Source organism: Alligator sinensis, unplaced genomic scaffold, assembly GCF_000455745.1.
Source record: "Alligator sinensis unplaced genomic scaffold, ASM45574v1 scaffold1462_1, whole genome shotgun sequence".
NCBI classification, from domain to species: Eukaryota; Metazoa; Chordata; order Crocodylia; family Alligatoridae; genus Alligator; species Alligator sinensis.
The window spans coordinates 14,598-32,858 of NW_005842850.1; positions in this window are offsets into that span (position 1 = coordinate 14,598).

Sequence of the window (18,261 nt, forward strand, 5' to 3'; positions counted from 1 at the left end):
AGGAGAACTAGAGGGTCACAAAATGAAACTTGTAAGCAGTAAGTTTAAAACTAAGAAAAGGAAATTCCTTTTCACCAAGAGTGAATTATTGGAGGAAAGAGATACGAGTACATATTGAGCATGGGAGATATGGGTATAGCTTCTGAATCAGCTTCTGAATCCTAGACCTTAAATGCAAGCAGCGAGAGAGAGGAACAGTAGAAAAAATACACTGGTCATACCCAGTTCACTCTCCCTTTAAGCATCCATGCTCTGCCCCAGTATGATACAGGATCCCGGGAAAGGTTGACCTGTGGTCTAACCCAGTAAATGGCAATTTTTTTTTTTTATATTTTAATGCTTTAGCAGAGTGGAAACTTGCCTATATTACTAAGGAGTTCTATACAGCTGCAAACAGATTTCACATTTGTAATGCTTCAAACAACTTTGAAATACCTTTGAAATGTTTCAAAAGGCTAGTGTGCAAACATACAGGTTGAATAATATTCTCTGAAGTGACAGAACAGGTACGATTTTGAACTCTCTCATCTTACATCTGTACAGTAAGTTGGTCCTTCAGCAGCCCACAATGCTGTGCTTCCTTCTGAACCCTGGTCCCTGCTGTCCCCTCTCCACCCCCTGGACTCCCAGCTGTCTAGCCACTGCCTGTGCTCTGTGCCCTTCCAGCAATCTGGCCACCACTGGCACCGCTGCTCCTGGCACTCTGGTCAGTGGGGCTCCTGGCACTCTTGGTGCTAAGGCATTTCATGTCGTGATTACTCTAAAAAAATGTTAGAGAGAAAGGGAAAAAAAAGGCAGATCCCAAAATACAAATTAACCACATTATGTCTCTATCAGAATAAAAAATAAATTACACATGTTCATTACCATTATGAATAAAAATGATCTAGAGACTTTCATTTGGTGAATGAGGCTGAAATTTTTATAACTCTCTACAGTAGCTGGATCCCCCAATCTGATATCAGAACACAAACTGTGTGAAAAGTAATAAAAAAAACATTAATAAGTATTTAATTTTTAATCTGTTGCACTGAATTAGATAGCAAGGTTCAGAAAGACTTTGGAACAGACACAAAGAATCACACAGCCTCACGGTCACACGAACAACGTTGAACACCTCTATGTTCTGAAGCCCTGCGTGCAAAATTTGAGATTAGAAATGCATTCTCCAACCTGTTCTCTGGTGAAGTCTGTTGAAGAAGGCGACTTGTGTCATTCATGAATTAACTACTTTGATCACTTCATAGGGTTCCTCCTCAATTTAAAAGGGACTAAAGTGTTGGAAAAAGCAACCTTTTTTTACCTTCTGACATCATCTCTAGTGTAACCCTCCTGTACGAGTCCTCTGGGTAAGAAAAGTTCTGCCTCAAACTAATTGAAACATACTCACACAAGAGTTGCAATCCAATCAAAGTAATCTCAACCAGAACAGAAAAAATGGAAATGTACTGCCATGCACTAATTGGAGTATAGTCCACAGCACTCTCAAATGAGGAAAAAGGGTAAAGAGAGAAAAAATGATTTTACATTGCACAAGGGTCAGTAGCATGATCAGGAAAAGTGTCCTAGAGTCATGGCTCCAAGTTCCTTTTCTAAACAGGGAAACTCAGACATTTTCCAGTTGCTGGAGGGGAATAAGGAGTTCTCTGCCCAAGTCCCACCTGCTGTAACCACTTGATTCCACTGCCCTCCCGACAACAAATATATCACCTAGGAGTGGTTTTGCCAAATGCTTAACACCCCCAATTCTATGTTCTAATGCTAGGGACAAAAGTTACATATAAACCAGTTTAAGTGATCAGAAACTGGTATAAACCTGTAACAGAATATAAGTTCAGTGGCACATAAACCAGTTACAAAAATGGCTGAAACTGGTTTAAGATAAACCTGGTTGAATGTAGTATCAGACTCGTATGATTTGGGTCAAACTGGTTTATGAAAAGCTCAGTCTCAGACCCCTTCCTGGTTCAAATTAAATCACAGTCCCCCAGCATCCCAGCATGCTTTCTAGCCCTGGGCTGGGTTGGGCTGGAGCTATTTAATTGGCATGGAACCAATGATACTGCAAACAGGACATTCCCCTGTCAAATACATTTTCTTAGTTATTAATGGACAAGAACACAGATGTCCCTTACCAATTACTGAATCAAGTCCAGAGCTGAGATTGTTGCAAGGGGGGTGGGTTGAAATATAATCATGATAGTCCGAATGATGTGGACAGTGTCTGGTTGTGGATGGCTCCAGTTACCACATTGATGGGAAGCCATACACAACCACAAGGGAAGCCCTTGCAGCATCCTTTGGAGCCACAAGTACCATTTCAAGGGAGGGCACGGGCGGGGAAGAGTTGTACGCTATTCTGAAGGTCAGGGAAGGGAAGAGAGATGTAATTTAGATATTGCTGAGTAATTATTGCATTAGCTAATACAAAGGTTTAAAGGCAGGAGTTCATTGTCAGCTCCCTCCAAGAAAAGTCTCACCTGGATGTTTTAATCAAATAAGTTTCTTTCTCCACATCCCTTTAATAGAAATGGTTTGAGCAAAGACTCCTGCCTGGGCTAATGCTATGAGAGCTGAGGGCCACAGGTAGGTAGGGTGAAGGTGTCTTCTGGGTTCTCCCTGGTCTTCCTGGTTCTCCCTGGGTTCTCCCTCCCACACAAATCCCCTCCTCAGAAATGCCACAAAATTGGCATCCACCTGAGGTCAGAATTGCACCAACTCATTTAAAGTGTGATGTATCAAATATGGCATATATGATCTAGCCACAGACTGCTTCAAAATAGCACTCTTGGGTGCAGATCATGCCAGAGAAGTGCCCCCAAAAAGCCTCTGGCCAACCCAAGAGCCATGGCAGGAAATAACTGCAAGTGGCTTAAATCAACCACTTGACCCAATGAGCATAATTGCTACCATTCATCACAGGATCTGTTTCCTTTGGACTGAAAAAAAGTAGCAGATCTTCTTCAAATAGTGTTTCTATTTGGAAACCCTTGTAATCTTGAGGTTCATAATGTTCAAATGGTAGAGAGAATGTTGTTTATTACTTGTGTTCAGTTAGATTCTCAAAAGTAATTTCCAAACTCTCAATGGCAAGGAATTGTCCCACGGCTCAGAGGCCAGCTTGGCACTGTCAGTTATATTGAAAGCAGGACATATTCTCCAAGTAGCTGTAGAGATCCATACCTAAATTTCCTGATGTACTGCTACATGCTGTTCATATAGTCATTCAGTCATCTATCACTTGTTTGCACCAGGCACACCATGTAGCAGGGTCGTGGTGGCAGCTCTCAGCAGAAAAGGATCCATATTTATTTCTTATGGAATGAAGAGGAAACTGGAGGTTACAACTAAACTACAGGGCTAGGGACAGACATTCAAAAGGACTGAGCCTCAATGGATTCAATCTTTGCAGGTTAGTTTAATCTGGCTACGCTGAACCAGTTAGCATATGCGCAGACATTCCTTCTGGACTGAGAAATGCAGGCAGGTGCTTTAAGTGACTCAGGCTAGATGCTGGAGGGCGCTAGATTAGCCCTCCCTTCCCTTCAGTAATGCTGATCTGGGAAGGGGCATGGGCAGGATGCTCTGATTAGGGAGAGATTCCACCAGCACCCCCCCACCCCGCCCCCTGATGCCCTGCTGCTCCTGACCAGGGAGTGAGCCAGCAGGGAGTTGATAATTCCTACATACCAGGAGTGGCCAACCCCTATGTATGGCACATGGTAGATCAATCAGGGAGCACAGGGCAGGGAGTAGAAACAAAAGAAAAAATTGGAGCAGCACTTGGGGAGGACACAGGCTGAACCTGTGGTATGGCTGCCAAAAACCTTAGCCCCCGCTGAAATCTACAGTCACTGAGCACTTTAAAAAACCTACAGAGAAATGCATTAAGACATGTGGTCCAACCCTAATTTGTTCTATTGTGGACACCTGAGACTCCTTCAAATAGCAGTGGATTCACTTTGAGATTTGCACAAGATGAGCAGAAAATGATATTTAACTACTAATCTGCTCCAAAACATCCAACTCCAGCCCACTACTGACTACAACTGTGTTCAGAGTAAAATAATTCAACTTCTCCTTCCTTTCCTTTTCTCCAAAGAAGACTACCCAGCTTTCTCAAATCCTTTTACTGCAGTTTTATCATTCTGTTTCTGAGTACAGCCTCACTTTAAGGACCCATTATAGCACAAATCAGAAAGGAGTGAACTTTTCTGTGAAAGTATTCAGGATAAAAATTCTGTTTTATAACTGATGCTACAGGAGAGAAAAATTCAATTTCTTTAATGTCATCTCAAGTTCTTCTGTAAAAAATTAATGTAGTTTAGTACTAAAACAAGAAGACCATACCATAGTTTCATAGTAGTTTCATAGTAGCTAGGGTCAGGAGGGACCTGAACAGATCATCTAGCCTGACCCCCTGCCACAGGCAGGAATGAATGCTGGGTTCACAAGACCCCAGACAGGTGATCGTCCAACCTCCTCTTGAATTTGCCCAAGGTAGGGGCGAGGACCACTTCCCTGGGAAGTTGGTTCCAGGTTTTGGCTGCCCTAACTGTAAAATATTGCCTCCTGATCTCTAACCTAAACCGATTCTCCATCAGCTTATTACCATTGTTCCTCGTCACCCCAGGTGGTGCTGGGGAGAAAAGAGCTCCACCTATTTGCTGTTGTACCAGTGACATACAGTGACAGGGGGTGTGTATAAGTGCACAACACTACACAGGTGGTATTGTACAGTCCTGGCAGTGCACAAGACATTTCTGACCCTACTGCACAGTAGCAACAAGTCACTGTGCAGTAGCATTTTAGTTAGTGCCTGCCCACACTATGTTGCCATAGCGAGAAGCCATGTTGCCATAGCTCATTCCTACAGCAACATAAGATCTCACATACATGCACCCAGGGAGTGGCTCCTGAAAGGGAGAATGAAAGGGTATGACCGGGTTTTTTCCACTTTTCCTTTCTGCCTTACAGCATCCAGCATTTAGGCTAGGGACAGACATTACACATAAACCAACTGAAGTGATCGGAAACTGGTTTAAACCTGTAACAGAGCAGAATTCAGTGCACATAAACCAATTTCGAAATGGCCAACACCAGTTTGAGATAAATCTAGTTGAATGTAGTATCAGACTCAACTGATTTGGCTCAAAGCAGCTTATCCCATGTCTATTCCAGACTCCTTCCTGGTTTAAGTTAAATCAGACTCTTCCAGCATCCCAGCATGCTCTCTGGGCTGGGCTCTCTGCTACAGCTCAGCAGGGTTGGCCCTGCCCCTCTGCTGCCCAGACACAGCAAGGACAGGCAAGGACAGGCAGGAGCAGGGGTCTGGCCAGAGAGGGGTTTAATACTGCCTTCCCTGTCCCTCCAGCAGGGACCCAAGCTAGGTCACTTCATCCCAGCTGGCCATGCCCCCCAGCACAGCTTCCCTGCAGCTGAGGACCTGCTCTAGTGCCCTCCAGCTCCTGGCCTGAGCAACTGCAGGCATGTACCCATGTTGCCTCAGTCCAGAGACAATGTCTGTGCTGTTACAAAATGAGTTCAACATAGGCAGGTTAAACTATCCTGCAAAGGTTGCTTCAATTCAGGCTCTGACTTTTTTAATGTGTTAAAAAAGCCAGAGCCTGAATTAATGAATTAGTTGTAATTCAGAGGCTGTACCCCTAACTACCATGTCTTCCCCTTAGTTTTGTCACTTGGGGTGCCTATAGACATGCAGCAAGGCATGTTGGAGCAGACTCGAGTCTCCTAGAGCTTGGCAATTACCATGCTCCAACAAATTCTTGCATCATGTATATCAGTGTCCCTGCACTAAAAAATGGTGGCCAGAGCATTTCAACTAAAGCTCTTTCAATGAGCTGTAGTTAAAGCGCCCCCACTGCCATTTTTCAGCATGGGGACACCGATGCACATGATGCTCTGGGAGCTTTCATTAGAAAGCATTACTCAAGCACTACCCCTCCCCTGCCACCACACACACACACTCCCAAAGAATATCAACTCCCTTGGTTTTGTCACTCACACTGCTGGGCATCTTGCACACACTACATGGGCTTTGGCAGAACTGTTCCTTCTCTAGCCGCACTAGTTTCCACATTGTCCAGGGTGGGGCTCTCTAGTTCTCTTCTCTCCAGCCTCTGGTACTGGGCACTGGCAGGGATGGGATACAAGATATGCTAGACTATATGGTGAAGGGGCTCCTATAGGTAGGGGATGAGTCGGGCTGGGTGGGGAGGGTGGGGCAGACAGTGAGCTCATAGAGATGCTTGGGTAGGATATCAGGCATTGGGCCAGAGAGACAGTGACCTCATAGAGGGCTGACATCAGCCTGCAGGGCAAGTTCCAGAACCCCAGGCCAGAGGCTCAGACCTGAACAGCCCTTCATGAGGGCAGGTCTCCCTGGCTGAAGCTGACACAGGTGAGGGAAAATCTGAGTCCTATTTCTGGTCCTAGGGCCACCTCTCTCATCTGTCTATTCCTCCTGCCCAACAGGTGCCACCCCCAGAAACGCTCAGGTTTGGGCCAAGTGGTGCAGTTGGGACCCTCTCTCTACTTGGTCCCCAACCCTTCCTCCTGGTTAATGAGTTCAGGGTTGTGGCCCTTCTCAGTCACAGGCTGTAATTCAGGCCCAGCTCACAGGGCCCTAGCATGCAACAACATGGCAGTAACTTTGGTCTAAAAGCCAGTTGTGATCTCTTCCAAATCTCAGCCAGTTCATGCCTCCTGAAATGTTTCGGCTTGGGACAAATTACCTTGGTGTACCCTGTTGATGGATGGGGAGCTTTAATCCCCATATTCCCCTGCAGCTCTGTCCGTCTGTCCAGCTGTCTGTCACTCTGACTTGGGTGCTGCTGCACTGAAACAAAAGGGTTGCTCCAGTCTCAGGCACTCAGGATCAAGCACAGACTGCTGCAGACCCAACAAGAGCTCCCCCCACCACTCCTCTGATGTCCACAGGGGCCTTTCCTCCCTCCTCTAGTTCTCCCTTCCCTTCTTCTCCTGCCATTTCCCTATTCCTACACCTGCTTCTGAACTGGGGTAAGGACCTTGTCTTCCCCAATTGGGGCCTAGAAGTATTTGGTCTTAATAGTTGCCATGCACAGTAGTTCCTTAGTGTTTGTTTCTGATCTGCTTTCAAACAAAAACTTGAAGTGCTACAGATGGACAAAGCAGTTTTCCTTAAACAAAAGTTGTCATTGCACAGTCCTGATTTTTCTGGTGCTCAGCTGAAGTTTATAGGATGGATCCAAATGCAAGTCTAAAAGGGGCTTGGTTTAGATCACTCTCATTAGTGACCTGTAGGAAAAGCTGATTTAGAAAGGATTCTGAGGAGGTGTCCTCTTCAAAACTTTCTCTTTGGTTTCAGGCCTTCAGCAGCACCTCCTTTGGGAAGGTGCTGAAGCCTGTGTTAAACACTCTAAAAGCTCCTCCACCCAAGGTGGACCTTCTTGCACAACTGGCAGCTCAATACACTGAGGAGGAGGAGGGAGAGGAACAGGTGAAGGAAAAGCTTGAAGCACTGCAACAGTCGGAGAAATAAGAGGAGACCATTCAAGTTGCATCCTCTCTGTACTTGGAGAGCCCATTGGCTTCATCCATGGACATTGAACAATTAAGATGACTTATTCTGGCAGAACAGCAAGAGTGGGAGCTGTGGTGGAGTGGGATCCTCTGGGGTCTCTGGGCAGAGCTGTCCCTACTTAGACTAGGTTCAGTATGAAGGTGCGCAGGGCTCTGTCCAACTCTTTGCTTACTTGTAACCAGACCTTTCCACTGTTGCAACACAGTGGGACCAGACTGTGCCAGTGACTCTGAGCTTCCATACAAGGCTAATTTACTCTGCCACCATGATGTATGCTTCCTTCCCAACCCCAGATCAAGCTACACAACCACAGCTGATGGGAGGACACGTTCAGCAGAGGGGCATGAGAGCAAGGGCATGTCTCTCAGCTACATCTGCTCTACATCCAGAATCCACTGGGACAAAAATTCTCAGACTCGTTACCACAACACTGTGGGGTGACTTGAGATCATTTTAGGGGTGCTGCAGGGTGCCACACAATGTTAGCACTTGTTGGAGTGCAAACACAATTCACAAGATAAACCCAGAGATTTCCAAAACAAAGCCAACGCGTTTAAAACCACGCTGGCCTATTGCGGTCCTTCCAAGATCTTTGCAATAGAAGAACTGCTCTAAAATTTTTCTGTACTCAAGCCTGGCCACAGCAGAGGATCCTGTCAAGCTGGTTATCAGTGCCCCAGCCTAACACACACGGCTTATTCCCTCTGCTTGTAGACTCCATTTTGGCTAAGCACAATGGCTGAGTGATTGCAAGAGTGGACTGGAAATCCAAAGGTGTATCACGAGAGATTCTACCAACATGTTAAATTGTTCTGGGAAAAATAGGAAAAATATCAGCAGATTTGGGAAAAAAATGCTGTCTGGTGGAGGCTGATAATTGTACTTCATGATTGTTTGCAACTTCATTCTCATGTAGGTAGGAGGCTCCTTTTAAGAAGCATTATTCAGGAATTAAGGTGCACTCCCAAGCAGTTGGTTGTACCACTGGAGGGGAGTTGGAGACAGGGGTTGGGAGCCAGCCCAACCAGCAGGTAGTGCCACAAAGGGTTAGAGCACTCCTTGAGATAACTTGGAGGTGCCACCTAGCAAGGGTGAGGAGTTCAAGCCAGCAGATGATGCCATTTGAAGATGGCAGCATTCTCCACCTGGAATCACAGGGTAATCAGAAGGCCCCTGAAATCACAGATGCTGACATGTCATTCTCCATGCCAGTAGAGGGAACAATTTTTTGAGTCTTTAGCTACAGCGACTGGGGTTTAACCCAAGCTCTCTAAGCAGAAGAGCAGCATGGCACAGATGCCTGAGGGGAGCAAACCCCCAGGACTGAGGACCAGTCTCTCTTGGCCTGGCAGTTAGCCCGTTGGTGTCCCTGACCCCTGCTCCCCATTGCGAGCTCAGGGCCACCAGGGGCCACCAATGAGTTACTGCACAGTAGCATCATGGTTAGTGCCCACCCATACTATGTTGCCATACCAACATGCTACGTTGCCATAGCTCATTGCTACTGCAACAGATTTTCATGTAGATGGGCCCAGGGAGTGGCTGCTGAAAGGGAGAGGGGACAGGGGAGTACCAAAGGGATTTGTCTACTATTCCTCTCTTACCTACAGCCTTCAGTATTTAAGGTCCAGGTACTTCTAATACAGAGGCTGTGCCCCTAACTTCTGTGTCTGTACCTTGGTCCTTTGGGGCATCACTAGACATGCAGCAAGGCTGCTCTGATGTACTGTCATTACCAGGGATCTGGATTTTTCATTTCCTATGAAAAATGGAGTTAATCATGGATTTTATCTTTTTGCCAGAGGAAACATGGATTTCTTGTTTTACAAGAGAAACCCGAGGATTTTGCCATTTTGAACTGAGCTCCCTGCACACTGGCAGAGTTGCAGTCTGAAGGGAGCTGGGAAGGAGTGGGAGGAAGGTGGTGAGACAGGGGTTGCCACATGCATGGACATGCATGTGGCTCCAGGCAGCCTGCAGACTACCTCCACCAGGTAAGTGGGGTGGGAGGGATTGAGGCCCCTGTAAGGAGGCACCTGGGTAGGGCTGGAGCTGCTGCCCAGCTGGGTAGTGGTTGGAGCTCCAGGCCCGGGGCTCCTTTGTTCCCTGCTGTGCTGGACCATGGGGGAGGGAAGCAGGGCAGCACAGTGACACTGATGCACGTGATACTTTGGGAGCTTTAATTAGAGTGGCTCTCGGAGTCACTCTAACTAAAGCACCACCCCCACCCACACTCACAGAGCATGTGTATAAACACCCTTGGTTTTGTCGCTCGCAGTGCTGGGCAGCTTATGCTCACTCCATTGACTTTGGCAGCACTGTCCCCTCTCAGGCCAGATTAGTCCCCGCATTATCCAGGGTGGGTTCTCTTGTACTGTTCTGTCCAGCCCCTGGCACTGGGCACCGTCAGGGATGGGATACAGGATATCCTAGACTATACAGTGAAGGGGCTGCTATGGGTAGGGGATGAGCCCAGCTGGATGGGGAGGAGGGATGGCTCCCTGGGTACGGGGGGGACTGCCCCTCCCGCAGGGTCTACAGGTGGGGGGCGTGCCCCTCCTCCAGGCAAACCTTGGTGGGGTGTGGGGCAAGGAGGGATGTTATACACCCCTTACCCTGCTCAAATGTACTGCTGGCTGCGACTCTGCACTACAAATCCCAGAGGCACCTGGAAGCAAGAAGAGGAAGTGATGAGCAAGCCCCACCACTACAATGAAAGGCAAAACCCCCATAATCTGTACCAATCTGAAAATCAGAGAGAATTCCTTCCTGACCCTGGTGGCAACCAGCAGAGCTCCAAAGCATGAGAAATACTTTGGTATTGTATACATGAGGCATACTTATTCCTAGGTCATCCCTGACAATGTTTATCCACCATTTTCTTGAATACCTCCAATGAATGAGATTCCATGACTCTCCTTAGTCCATTCCACTGCCTCATTGTTCCTCTGAAGCTAATCAATCAGCCCCTCTCTCAGCTCGAGATTTAGGTGAAAATAAGACAGGGAGAAGTGAATCCTTCTTATGACTGGCCCAGGTAAATTCATACCACAGAGCAGTCTACCAAAGCAACCTGTTTGGATACTTTGCCTTGGGCTCCTGGGTCACAGCCATATTCCTCAAGATCCTCTACTCAACCTTGGCCTGTGTTTGGGTTCCTCTGCCCCTCTGCGTAGAGCACAACATCCTGCCCCATCTAGCATTCATCAGCCCATCACCACAGACCCACAAGAGGTCATCTGGTGATTGATTCACAGGCCACGGCTGCAACACAGCTGGCTATCTTTTGATGTGTGCAAGAAGGGTTTCTAGTGCTAGTCCTATGATCTTGGTGCATTGCTCTCTTCAGTGGCCATGTCAAAGTTCTAGGCCCTGGCACAGAGTACAATGGTTAGAGATTGTCAGCAAGGATGTGGTGGGGGTGGAGGGGGCGCGTTATGGTCAGTAAGGGTAATAGCAAGGTGATCAGAAGGTAAGCCCTGGCACCTCAGTGTTATATCCCAATGGCTGATAAATATCCTGCTTGGTATTCCCAAAGAGGAGGAGGAGCTCTTTGAACTCCTCCTTGTCCTAGCACTGTGGGGAGTTCCTTCAGATCTGCTCAGTTTATCACCTTCTGTCAGACAGCTCTTGGTTTACCATTGAGTTGGCTAAGTCCATGCAACTTTCATTCATCACCAAGGGCTACATAGTGTATATTATTATTCAGCATTGGTGTTATGGCTGTGTATCACACCTAATGGGTAGAAATTTGTCACCCTGGGGTGTGTCTGAACTTGGGTTACATATAGGTCACAAGGTGTGGGCCACAGAACAAAGTTACACCCATAAGGTGAGGCGCAGGTCAGAAAGGTTTTCAGCCCACCTCTCAGTTAAAGACTGTTTCAAATGGTGGAGAGATCCTGGAGATAAAACGGGATTATCAACAACAAAGGACCATGAGGAAGAGCAATGCCATGACAAAAAACAAAAACATGGATCTCATTCCCATACAGATCATGCATGCCAACTTTATCACTGGTGATAAAAGTCAAAGTGGTCAATGGAGTGGGAGCCACAAAAAGGCTTGGTGAAAAGCAAGGTGATCTGAACCAGTTGTATGGAGAGGCCAGTGATTCATAAGGTACCTTCTAGTCCAGGGGTGGGCAAAATGTGGCCCGTGGGCCGGATGTAGCCCGCTAGGCAATTCTATCTGGCCTCTAGGGCCCCTAAAAAATTAGAAAAATGAATATTTATCTGCCTCTGGCTGCCGGTCATGCGGCCCTTGACGGCTTGCCAAAACTCAGTAAGCGGCCCTCTGCCCCAAATAATTGCCTGCCCCTATGCTAGTTTGACCACATACCTGGGCACTAATGATGGTGGACATGTAGTGCAATGGGCAACTGTAGTAGGGTCTGCCTCCTGAAGATGTCTATGGCACCCCTAAGTGGCAATTCTGATCGTTGCCCTGTCCTGCCCCCTCTGTTCCCTTAGGCCACTTCCCCACACTTGCCTGTGACACCTTGATGTCTAAATAATACAAATATGGAAGGTTGCTCTCAGAGGCTAGAGGGAGCCTTGGATGCTTAACTTGGTCCTGCTCAGCACTGTGCAGCTATGTTTTGGCCCTAATCCCTACCCAAGAAAGGCACTGTTACTACACTTGGCACAAGGCTCATGGGCTCTGCCTCAGTGTCTTGCTCTACCCCGAGCACCTTTAGGCCACTCATCTGCCCATGTTTTGTTTTCTACCCCTCTAGGCATTGGCTCTCACCTATCCCCAACAAGCCAGCCTTGGGACATCCTATCCCTTCCAGGGCTTAGCTCAAACAGGGACTCTGGCCCCCATCTCAGCTTCAACCCCACTCCGGCTTCAAACCCTCTACAAAGATTCAGTCCCTGCGGCCAATGGGGTACTTGACACTTACAGAGATCAGGGAGGGCTACAGACCCCTTGCATGGAGTATCTTCCAAATGCTCCACCCCTGGTCTCCATCTACAGCTACAACCAAAACCCAAGCCTCTAACACAAACTTGAGTCTACATAACAGAAACAAACTAAGCCTATTGTTTAAAAAAACAAAAAACAAAACTTTTTTTTCCCTCCAGAACATTTAACAGAACCCAGTTTAAGCTAGTAGCTCCAGACCCAGGCTTATATGACCCTTTCTCCTCCCACTTCTGGTCACTTGACCTGGCCAGAGGTTAACAGGGGCCAGGTGCTGCTACTTCTGTTCATTAGCAGCCTCCCCTTCCCTTGCCTTCATCTGCCAAATTATAGGCAGCTTGCACCTTGCAGCTTACTTCCCAGCAAACTGCACACCCCCACCTTCTTTCTAGTAGCAGAGGCAGACTTTGCTGGTGCTTTAATTAGAGTCACACCCCAGGAGAATGTGTAAAGATGTCCCAAGGTTTTACCTGATTCGTGACTGCTTTTCTGAGCCTTCTGGCTTGATTCTAGACTCAGCTCTCTAATTGATCTCTCAGCTCCCTGAAATGGGCTCTCCCTGCACTCTGCTCAACTATCCTGAGCCTAGTCAGTACCTCCGTTCCACAGATGCCCCCCGACCCAGCCACTCACAGCCCAAAGTGTCACAGTGGAGATTTATCCTGAGAATCCAAGAGCAATGATGGGACATTTCTTCTCATAAAGGTCTGTTTATAGAGAGCACTGCTCAGTGGAGATGCACTGATTTATACCATCTGAGGATCTAATTTGATCTCTTCAGAAGTATTTTATTTTTTCCACATATGCATTATATTAGGAATATAGTTTCCTTCCAGTGTGAAAGCCTAAATGACTTCATAAAGGAAGCCACCTCTGCCACTGACCTTTAAATTTACATCTTCACTGACTGGCTTTCTTTCATGCAGACCAGCCTCTGCCTTCTACACTATTCATTCCCTCCAGGAAGAGCAGACACCTGCAGCAGATGCTTCCGCACCCCGGTGAAGGGTATTTATGCCTGAAAGCTTGCAAAGAAGAATTTTTCCAACTATTTGAGTTGGTCTAATAATAGATATCAGATTTACCCAAAGAACCTTGTCCTTAGACCAACATGGCAACAGCCTATACCTTCATAAAGGAAGGCATTTTTTAAATTACCATTTTTCTATTTGAGCTATAATTATGTATAGTTATGTAAATCCCCCACTAAACCAGTCAGAAAGCTTGCTCCTGATATTTTGTGCTATGCATTTTAAACTGAGTGAATGATTATAAGCACTAAGGGTCAAATTCATCTTTAAAAACTGAAAGGTGGTTGAATTTAAATGCAAATAAGTCAATGTTTTTACATCACATTGGATTTGATGTGTGTTGTCCTTTTCCAAGTATACTGGAACATTGATCACTGAAGATATTTCCAACTTACCTTGAAACTTTAGGTTCTCTGATGATGCAAGAAGTTACTTCCTCATCTGGTGTAAAAATTCATAGCTACTCTTTTGTAAGGAAGCCATGATATGTATGTTACCTGGAGACCCTTTTTTCTCAGTCCTTTCCCATAAAGAGGTTGAGTAAGGCACAATCCACACATTCAAGAAAATTTTTGTGTTTTATTTTTTCTTTCCCCCAGGGTGCTGGTAGTCGTAGTTGTAATAATAACCACATTAGTAATAGAAATTATAATAACAATCCAATGAAAAGCAGAATTGAAATATGACTTGGAGATAATGATCAAAGCATTTTGCACATTGACCACTTTTAGATCCTGATCTCTAACCATTGTCTCTAATGCAGCGGTCCCCAACTTTTATAGTAATGAGGCATCCTTCAGAAAACGTCAGCTCTTATTTTTAACACTTTTTTCACTATAGAAAAACAGTAGAGCAAAGAGCCAAGAAAGGTCAAAAGTGGTCACAGTGTTCTTGACACTCTGGTTTCCTATTTGAAATCTCTTTAGGTCTATTTAGTGAATTATATGTAGGTGTTTGCACAATATTCCATGACTCTCTTAAAAGGATTGTATGGCAATCAAGTGGAGAATCACTGCTCTGATCGTTGTGACATACCAAGGTAACACTTGGCAATCAGAGAAAGAAAAAATGAGGCATCAACGTCTTTTATGTAGCAATAGATTTCCTCTGACAAAATCATACTATTAGTTCAGGGCCATTTTTTTCAAAACTAAACACACACAGATTATTTGAAATGAAGTAGTCCCCCATCTGCAAAAAAAAAGGACCCCCTGGCAAAAATCAAAGTCAGCACCTATGATCCAACACCCACATATGTAGACTGAATGGAAATTAGATAGAAACCAAGGAAATAAAACATTCTCCACAATGATGCTTATAAATGAATTGAAGACAGAAGTCAAGATTTAATTCTGAGTACAGGTGGCTGCATCACAACTGATAATTCTGTCTCCTTCAGATCTCCTTTGGAAACTTGATACTCACCTGCATTCAAACACTGAAAAGTAAATGTAAGGCTGATTAGGAAATGGAATAGGCATTTCATTGTAAATTCAAATATTTCAAACTTTGTTTCCAGTTTATTGTGAGAGGAAAGGTTCAAAATACTAAAAAGACTTGAGCTTAATTCAGAAATGTAGGCCAGAATGCCAATGGAAAAAGAAAACTATCATCAAAAGCAACATATTTCATTTATAACTTCAGTGTACTCCAAAACCCCACTTTCTTTTTTAACCTTATCATTTGAATTGGCCCAAATAAAAGGGCTGTCTTTTTGCTTTTCTTTTCTTTTCAATCAGATGAATACAAGGTGCTTGGACTCTTGCATTCCTGTCTAACCACTGGACAAGCTTCAACAGGAGTGATGGAGATCTCCCTCAGCGCTGTCTAGTTCATCATCTCATGATTATGGCACTTTTTCAGGAACTTGGAGATTTGGGTTCATCTGCCCCTTACCTAATGGAGTCTGGGGCCAGAAGGAAGAAAATAAAGAGCTTGGCTCTTCCCTTTCTGAGTCACGGGCTCTAAGGATAACACCCTGCTTTTCAGGCTGCTCTGTACATTGTTTCATGCTTTTCTCTGTTTATGAGTTCACATCAAAATGTTTCTGGAGTCGATATACATGGAAATGTTCAGCTAGATACAGAGGTTTCAAATGATATTCTAGCATTCATATGCAAGGAAACAAGTGGAGAATCACTCAGAGCAATATTTACCTACATTTTTAGAGTCACAGAAGATTGTCAACTTTTTATCATGTAACTAATAACATCTACATAATTGTAAAAAAAATGTTTCATTTCCTTTCATTACTGATGGACCTGCAAGTAGTTGTATAAGAGTTGTTATCACATGTACAAGTTTAGTATGTAATACACAATAAATATGGGTATTACAGTAGGCAGGACTCACTGGGTGGAATCATCTGATATTTGTTAAGCAGGGATCTGATGGTCATGTTTGTCTTTAGACATTAAAATCTTTGAACAAAAGATTTACCCTTCAATCCTACTATTAGATCTTCAAGTCAAGGCATCTGAATTTCTATGGGGGCCTCTCGTCATTATTCCAGTTGCAGAATTGCTTTCTCTACGCAATGGAGACATTGTGCCATGTGGACGGCTACAGCTGTATCAAACAGGCTGTCAGAGCACGACTGAAAGAATTAATTGATTCATACATGTTAGGGGCTGGAAGGGACCTTGCAGATCATTGGCTCCAGCCCCCCAGCTCTAGGCAAGAAGACAACTGGGGTTAGGTGACCCCAGCGAGGTGACTGTCCCGTCTCCTCTTGAAACCCTCCAGGGTAGGTGACTGCATCGCCTCTGGAGGGAGTTTATTCCACAGTCAGGACACCCTGACTGTGAAGGAGTTTTTCCTGGTATTAAGCCTGAAGTGGCCTTCCAGGAGTTTGTATCCATTGGTCCTCGTCTTCCCCAGGGATGCCCTGGTGAACAGTTGTTCACCAAGCTCCTGATGCACTTCTCTGGTATAGTGGAAAGCTGCTATCAAGTCCCCTCTCAACCTTCTCTTCTTTAGGCTAGAGAGACCCAGGTCCCTGAGCCTTTCCTCATATGGCTTGCCTTGCAAGACCCTAATAATATGAGTGGCTCTTCCCTGGACCCTCTCAAGCTTTTCCACCTCCTTATTGAAGTGCAATGCCCCAAATTATATGACTCTACTAAAGAGTCATCCCCCAAAACACCTGAGGTTTCCCCAGAAGTCAGCTGGGACTGGGAAATCCTCTCCCCAGTTCCCCACATGCCTACATGGAACTGGGGACACCCTGCTGGGCTGGAGCAGAGCCTGGGTCTCCAGGACAGCAGCAAGCTGTGGGGAAATACCCCCAACTTCTCTCCCAATGTGCACAGGGAGCTGAGGACACTCTGCCCAGATGTAGCAGAGCCTGGGTCTCTTGAGCAACAGCAAGGGTCTGGGAAGGAAATCTCCCCACCTCCTCCCCCCCACACAAGTTTAGGGTTTCAGGGATACCCTGACAGGCCCATCTGCTGGGAAGCAGCAAGCAAGGGGGAACACCTTGATGATTAGAAAATGGTGTTTAGAGCTTTGTTTTGGGGAATTGGCTTGTAGGTAAAATATAGATGCATTAGAAAAATAGTCCAGGGTGGCAGCAAGGGTTAATTGATTTCTAAAGGCCTGGTCACACAGTCACACAGTTCTGAGTCTTTAAGGTGGAGAAGGCTAGCAGATATACCCATAGCCTGGGAAATTGTGGGCATATACCACACTAATCCATAACATGAGATAAGTTGGCACCAGCTCACAGGGCCCCAAAGTGGGGGCCGAGTTTTCCAGTTTTTGGGGAACAGACCAAATTAGGAGATGTCCCAGAAAGCCCAAATTAGCATGTGTGCATGTAATGGGTTTGTAAAACAAAGGCACGTGCTGACAGGACAGAATGTGGGCAGTATGATGACCACATAAAGACCAATCAGCGATAGCCACGGATGAAGCGTCATCTGGAGGGCAAAACAATACAAAAGAGAGGACTTTAGAACAGCAAAGGGTTCCCATCCCCAAGAGGGGTCCCCCCGAGTGGGGAACCTGAGGCACCATGGACAGAGGGCATACCACCAATCCGTCTCATCCACCCCACTGTTGGGGTGGCCTTGGCCTCGGCCTCCAGCCTTCGGGCTGCTGACATCTGACATTCAAGAAAGAACCTCAGAGTAAAGCTTAAGTCCTGGCCAGATGTATCTTGGCTCTGATGGCAGCCCTAGAATTAGTAGCTATAGAATACTTTGAATTGTTCATTGCTGTTATAATTGTGTATCAATAAATTTGCCTATTATTGAATGGAAAGGTAGTGGTCGGTTTGAGGGTTTTGGGTCCCCCCGGAACAAGACATCTGGGTCATAAATCCAGTGTGAGAGAGCATTACAGGCTTAAACTAGTCATACCATCAACACTTCTACAAAAGGAATTTTGCCTTTGTCGATGCTTCAAAGACCCCCTCTACATGCTACACTTATTGCACAATTAACTAAGAACAGCTAGATGTGCAAAGTAGTTATCACACAATAAAAATCTCTCACCAGCTATCAATTTAGACTTGAAAGTGCATACTAACTTTACAGCTGGATGCTATCAAGCTTTATTTTGTATGTGTACTAAGGAATACGTTGCATGATAGCAATCTGTGGTCCTCCAGCATCCCAGGATGCATTGCTCCATCTCCAGTATAATCTTCTTTGAAAAAGAACAAGAATGAAACCCCTTCCCTCAGCATAGTTCTGACCCCTACATTCATTTTCCCT